This window comes from Lactuca sativa, chromosome 8 (genome assembly GCF_002870075.4).
Source record: "Lactuca sativa cultivar Salinas chromosome 8, Lsat_Salinas_v11, whole genome shotgun sequence".
NCBI lineage: Eukaryota > Viridiplantae > Streptophyta > Magnoliopsida > Asterales > Asteraceae > Lactuca > Lactuca sativa.
The window spans coordinates 284441646-284448015 of record NC_056630.2 but is presented as its reverse complement, the minus strand read 5'-3'; positions in this window follow the sequence as shown (position 1 = coordinate 284448015).

Here is a 6370-nt window from a genome sequence, read left to right as displayed (position 1 = left end):
AACGAAAGTCGTAGATTATACTAAACCGTGAACGTGCATAAAAAGAACGTCAAAATCCGACTTCGTATGAGGAAGTTATGATTTTTCTAAGTTTCGGGATAGCGGTAGACAACTAAAAACTCGAAATAGAGATCGATGGATTTTTGGCCGAAACAACCTAAATGAGAATTGAAGATCTCAACAATATTAGCGCAACGGTAAAAATTCTGACGAAAACGGACGTCGGATGAATAAGTTACGGCTTTATGACGGAGTTTTCGTGTCCCAACATGTTAAAAATAATTAATTAAAAATAAAGTCAAAATTTGCCGATGAAGTCTAAACGAGAGTTGTAGAGTATATTCTCACCTACGCATGCGTATAAAGAATGTTGAAAACGGAGCTCGTACGCGGAAGTTACGGATTTTACAAGTTCAAGACACAAAATTCGAGGTTGTCAGGCAGCTCACGACGTGAGCCTGTGACTGATGGGTTCCAGAGCCTATCAACGAGTCGTCAAGTCTATGGGAGGAGACAAGTCGAGCTCACGACGTGAGCCGCCCATGCTCATGACACGAACCCTCAAATTTCACCCCTATAAATAGAAATCGATGGTTTCGGGTTTAGGTGCTCAATTATCTTCTTTCTCGTGCCAAAGCTCTGCGTTTTAACCACCGATACCATCCCGAAGCCCTGGTCTTCACATCCAAGTTCCGAAGGAAGGTCTTACACTCCCGAGATTCCTGATAATCCCGAGAAATCAACTTTCTCCAGTCGGAGTTCTGCTCGGTTTTCATCTCACCTTCTTCAATCTATCAAGTGAGTTCATACCCCTACAACTACGTTTTCAAATGCTTTGTAAATACTTTCATACACTTTTAAGGGGGGGGGGGGGGGGATACAAGTAAACACACAGTTATTCTCGTGTGAAAAACATCAATCTTTTGCTATACTTTTTGTTATATAATCAATCATATGTGATTTATACTATCATACGAAAACGTTCTCATGCAACATATCGCGATAACACTTTGACCTTTTGAAATGAAACATGTTGTTATATAAATATCAAACACTTTATTTATATTTTGAGTATAAATGTTCAATAATGTTATACTTTACATACAAAGTCGACACTACACTAGGGTTTACCATACAAACGAAATACACTTTTGGAAAAACTATAATAGGTATAGTTTACAAGGAAATCATGAGATTTTACATACTATAAGTATTATATCAAGGAAATACTTTCATATACAAGAACAAATGGACTTTTCATACGTAAATCTATTTGATACTAAGTTTTGTGAGACATTCAAATTTACGTACTTTCAAGTATGTAGTTAAAGTCCTGTATTATATACCATAATCTCTTATAGGGAGAGCGTGATACTTGTGTATAGATCTATATGGGGTTGACAATCCCGCACCTAAACTGTTAGCTACAATTAGAACAGCAGGTATGGGGTAACAAACGTCATAACATTCCAATGTCTGAAGAACGTTGTTACAGGCAGTCTAGGTCAATAGCATGGTTATAAAACTCACATGGAGTATTAAAAACACGATGATTTATGGGGTTATCAAATGTCTTAGTGATTTTATACATACATAAATCTATTATTCTAGGCATGAAAACTACTAATGCATTACAGTTTTGGAACTTTTAAACTACCACACACTCATGGAAAAATATTGGATTTTCCAGAAGCAAACTCAGTGATTTTATACCAAACTTACAAAATTTATACATAAACGCTTATGAACTCACCAACTTAATTGTTGACACTCTTTCAAAACTACTTGTATTTCTCAGGGATTCAGTAATACAGGTAAACTTCAGCTTTTGGAGAAGTGACGCTAAGACGTCAGTTTAAAACTCATTTTTTCATCATATTGTAATTTGTTTTGAAATCAGTATCATTAAACAATGTAACTTTTAAATTATATATATATATATATATATATATATATATGATGGTTGTTTTACTTTCTTTACTATGTATTCAATTGTTACGATACTACATGAAGTCATCCGTCCTCGAACGATTCTACCGTTCTGGTTTGGGGGTGTGACAGATTGATATCGGAGCATTATTTGTAGTGAACTAAGTATATCAAACCACATAAGATATACAAACTATAAATGCATTGGGACTAAAACTCTCTAGCAAAACGTTTTTACACCTAAACCGCGTTTCATTTAGCTTAAATTATTTGGGTCGTAAAAGCACAAATACATGCATACAACGAGTCATTTTCATAGTTAGAACTATACAAGAAGTATTAAGACAAGTTGGACACTACGACTAGTCCTCGGAATATGTAATCGGATTTGGGACGAATATAGCCTGATCAACTATATTTATCCGAGATCGGACTAATGTACATCGAGGAATGGTCGTAATGAGCAACAAGTCAAAACTTACCAAAATGACACTAGTATCAAACATACAAATATAAATACTATAGGAGTATTTGGTAAATGCAATAGTTTAACCTGTATATTTAGACTTACATGTTTCAAAATTTGTATAATTCTTATAACCCATGGCTGGATTCTATCCACCCGGGGATCCCTACAACCCGAACCAGGGCAATGGAGGATGGGTAGAGGAGGACCCCGAAGAAGATGAGGAACCCATGGAGGAGGAGGAAGGCGAAGACTCTGGGACAGACTTAGAGCCAGAAGTAATCAACCCACCAGTCGCCCAACCTCCCGCATTTAGGGGAAACTTTCAGGGACCAACTGTAACACCGTAAAATTTCATGATAAAATTTTCATTTAAAATAATCATTTTAATGTTAAAACACTTGTTTAAAATCTCATTCATAATTGAATTACAAAACATAGCTTCATTTTCACTTGCATAGAAAACCACGATCCTCCAAAATATGACTCTTTCTCTGATGTGTACAATCAAGCCGGTGCCGTCCCGTGATACTGAAAGAAACCTGAAAACAACATAACACAAAACACTGTAAGCACGAAGCTTAGTGAGTTCCCCAAAATACCACACACATAACACATATAAGCCACTCGAGGCTATAACTCTATGGGTCCGTGCACCCAAACTCTGTGAACCCTCAGGTTCTAACTCTGTGAACCTTCCGGTTCTAACTCTAGGAACCCTTCGGTTCCAACTCTGCAAACATGTACAGCATAAATCACATAGAAATAATGCAGTACAACACATAACATACATAGCATACAAATACTCTGTCACATAACTCTGGTTACCTACTCAAGGTAAAGTATAGTGAGAAGACTCACCTGGCAAGCAGAAAGCAGATATCTCCATACTTGAATCTCGAACTTGCCACCGCCTAACACGTAAGGCAAAACTCTCATGACTGTAACTCTCGAGACTAGAATCAATCCTCTCAATGCACCTTCTTAAGGGTAAAAGAATATTTTACCCCTCTCTTGGCCCAAAGGCCACATCGCTGACCAAACCCTAAAAGTCAACGGTCAACCCTTGGTCAAAATCAAAGTCCTCAGTCAAAGTCAACCCCTGACTGACCCTACTCGCCGAGTCAACCCTATAACTCGCCGAGTTCCTATAATCAGAACTTCACTCAATCCGCGACCTAACTCGCCGAGTCACTCTGAGACTCGCCGAGTCCAACAACTCTGAGTCCACTCGCACACAACTCACCGAGTCATCCCTTGACTCACCGATTCTCGACTCAATCAGGGAATATCGGGACTCTTCGACAAGACTCGCCGAGTCCAAGAACAGACTCGCCGAGTCTAAGACTATCATCAACCTACTCGCCGAGTTGTTCATACAACTCGCCGAGTTCCAGGCCATCTTCAAGCAACTCGTCGAGTCCACTCATGTGACTCGCCGAGTACCACCGGTCTGAATCCACTCAGAAGCATTCCAGGCCATGCAAATGATCCAAAACATAGGTCTAGTCTCATACAACTCATCCATCACGTAAAGTGGCCAACTTTACGTGAATCCAAAGAGATCTAGGCCTTATTCACTTATAACTAGGGTTTGGGACATGCAAGCTTCACTAAACAGTCCAACACAGGGACTTTCATGCTCTCTGATTCTTCTCCATTTCAGATCTGAGGTAGCAACCTCAGATCTAACCTCTAGACTTCCAATTTCACCCATAGACTAGATCCCACAAACCCCAAAATGAAGAAACAACATACAATCAATCCAAGAACGAGATGTTACCTCCAATGGACGCCCCAACTGCAATGAAATTCGAATCCAAGCAAAGCCCCTTGCCCCAAGCCTTCAATCTCACAAGATTCCTTCAACAAACTCCTCCAATGCTCCAAATACACTCCAATCTTCTTCAATCACACTTTCTAGGGTTTCTGGACTTCAAGAGGGAATAAAGAGGTTGGGGGAAGGATATAATGTTCTTTAAATAGGGCTCAGCCCCGAGAATTAGGGCTTTCTCCACTCAGCGCCTACTCGCCGAGTCCATCTCATCGACTCGCCGAGTCGGCTACTTAACACGCGACCAAGCCGCGACTCTACTCGCCGAGTCCATCCATGGACTCGCCGAGTCGCTCTTTCCCAAATAACACTTTTAGCCCTTCAACTCTACTCTTGCTATTCCGGGATGTTACAATTCTCCCCCACTTATATTAGGCTTCGCCCTCGAAGCCTACAGCAACTCAACTCCAAGGGTATTCCCACAACGCTCCACCGGGCCTTAACCGGCCCAGGTCTCTTAAGGCATAAATATCGAAACTCGAACATACTTTCTCCCTCCTTCACGGTGTCCTGATCACCATCTCGAACCGAGCATCAACTGTACCCCTGATCATCACTCTCAATAACCGAGAATTACCCAAGATCCAACTCTGCTCTAATTCTCAACGATCACTCGACCCATAAGGGTTAGGAAACCATGAACCACCGGATCCCCGATGCAAAACCCACTCTATCCATTCCGGAACGACTGAGAGACCCATTCTCACTCTCAGAGAAACTCTCACGAGTTCTCCTCTTGCAATCACATACACATGCTGAACTAGCCCCAACACCCACAGGTTGGAAGACCCGATACACTAATGATATCCTCAAACATCCCCCCAGGATGAACCACTGATACATACCCAATACCCTGATCAGAATCACACTGAGAGTCCAGGATTCTCTCCCTGGATCTCTTCCGAGCCTCCTGGCTCTACACCCGTGGAATCCCTTCCGCGTCCTCAGCAGACATCTCATCACGATGTCATTCCATACCACTGTAACGGACACCACGTTCAACCCTCATACTCTAAATCATCCATTCGCACTACTACCTTCACTTCCGTGAACGAACACTTTCCCCCCCCCCCCCCTCTGGGGTTACATACCTTTCTCTTTCCTTACCTAGGGAAATCCACTTGAGAACCTTGTCACTACTCCATGTATCGCACATGCTCTGGATCTGCTCACAAGGACTCTCGGGTCCATGCGTTACCTCTCCTCAGCAAATGGGGGTCCGACACCACCTCCTATACAACAGCTCAAAGGGCAGCATACCAATGCACTAATGATGGCTGTTGATATAGGACAACTCAACCAAGGATAATTACATGCCGCAGCTTCCTCCGAAATCTAATACACATGCCCGAAGCATGACTTCGAGCGTCTGAATCTCTCACTCGCTCTGGGGTGTCCTCAGACAACCTCATGATAAGCCCTAGCTCATTTCTCATATCCCTCTTCGAGACTAAGCACCTGGTCAGCTTTTGACTCCACAGCTGAGCCTCCAAAGGTCTCCCATAACATGATCCAAACATCTCACTAACCTTTTCCCCGTGACCACTCTCCTTGCCCAGTGACACGCAAGTCACGAAATCCTCGTTTCCTCATGCGAGAAGAATACGATCCAATCGAGGATCGTCTCAGCCCTGATCTCTGGTTTCTGCTGCGCATATCCCTTGCGCATCTCACCGCATCTCCCGACAGAGACGGAGACCCCAGTCTCGCCCCCGATTCAACATCCAGGCTCCAAAGACTCAATACTAGGGCTACTCAAACCCAAAAATCTTCCACTTCATACACTGCTCGGAAAACATTTCAACATCACATTCTCTTGCCATCTAGTGAGTACTGCGACTCCACGCAGTATCACAACACCCTCTGAATAGTGAGTAATACGGCTCCCCGCAGTATCACAACACCCTCTGACTAGTGAGTACTACGGCTCCCCGCAGTATCACAACACCCTCTGACTAGTGAGTACTACGGCTCCCCGCAGTATCACAACACCCTCTGAATAGTGAGTACTACGACTCGAATATCCATCACAGACTCTGGAGGCAATCAACATAACAAATGCCCACCCTTGCGAAAATCCACTCTCTCAAATAATCTCCCTGGATGCCCATACTCGAAGGCTCCCACTAGATCCATAGATA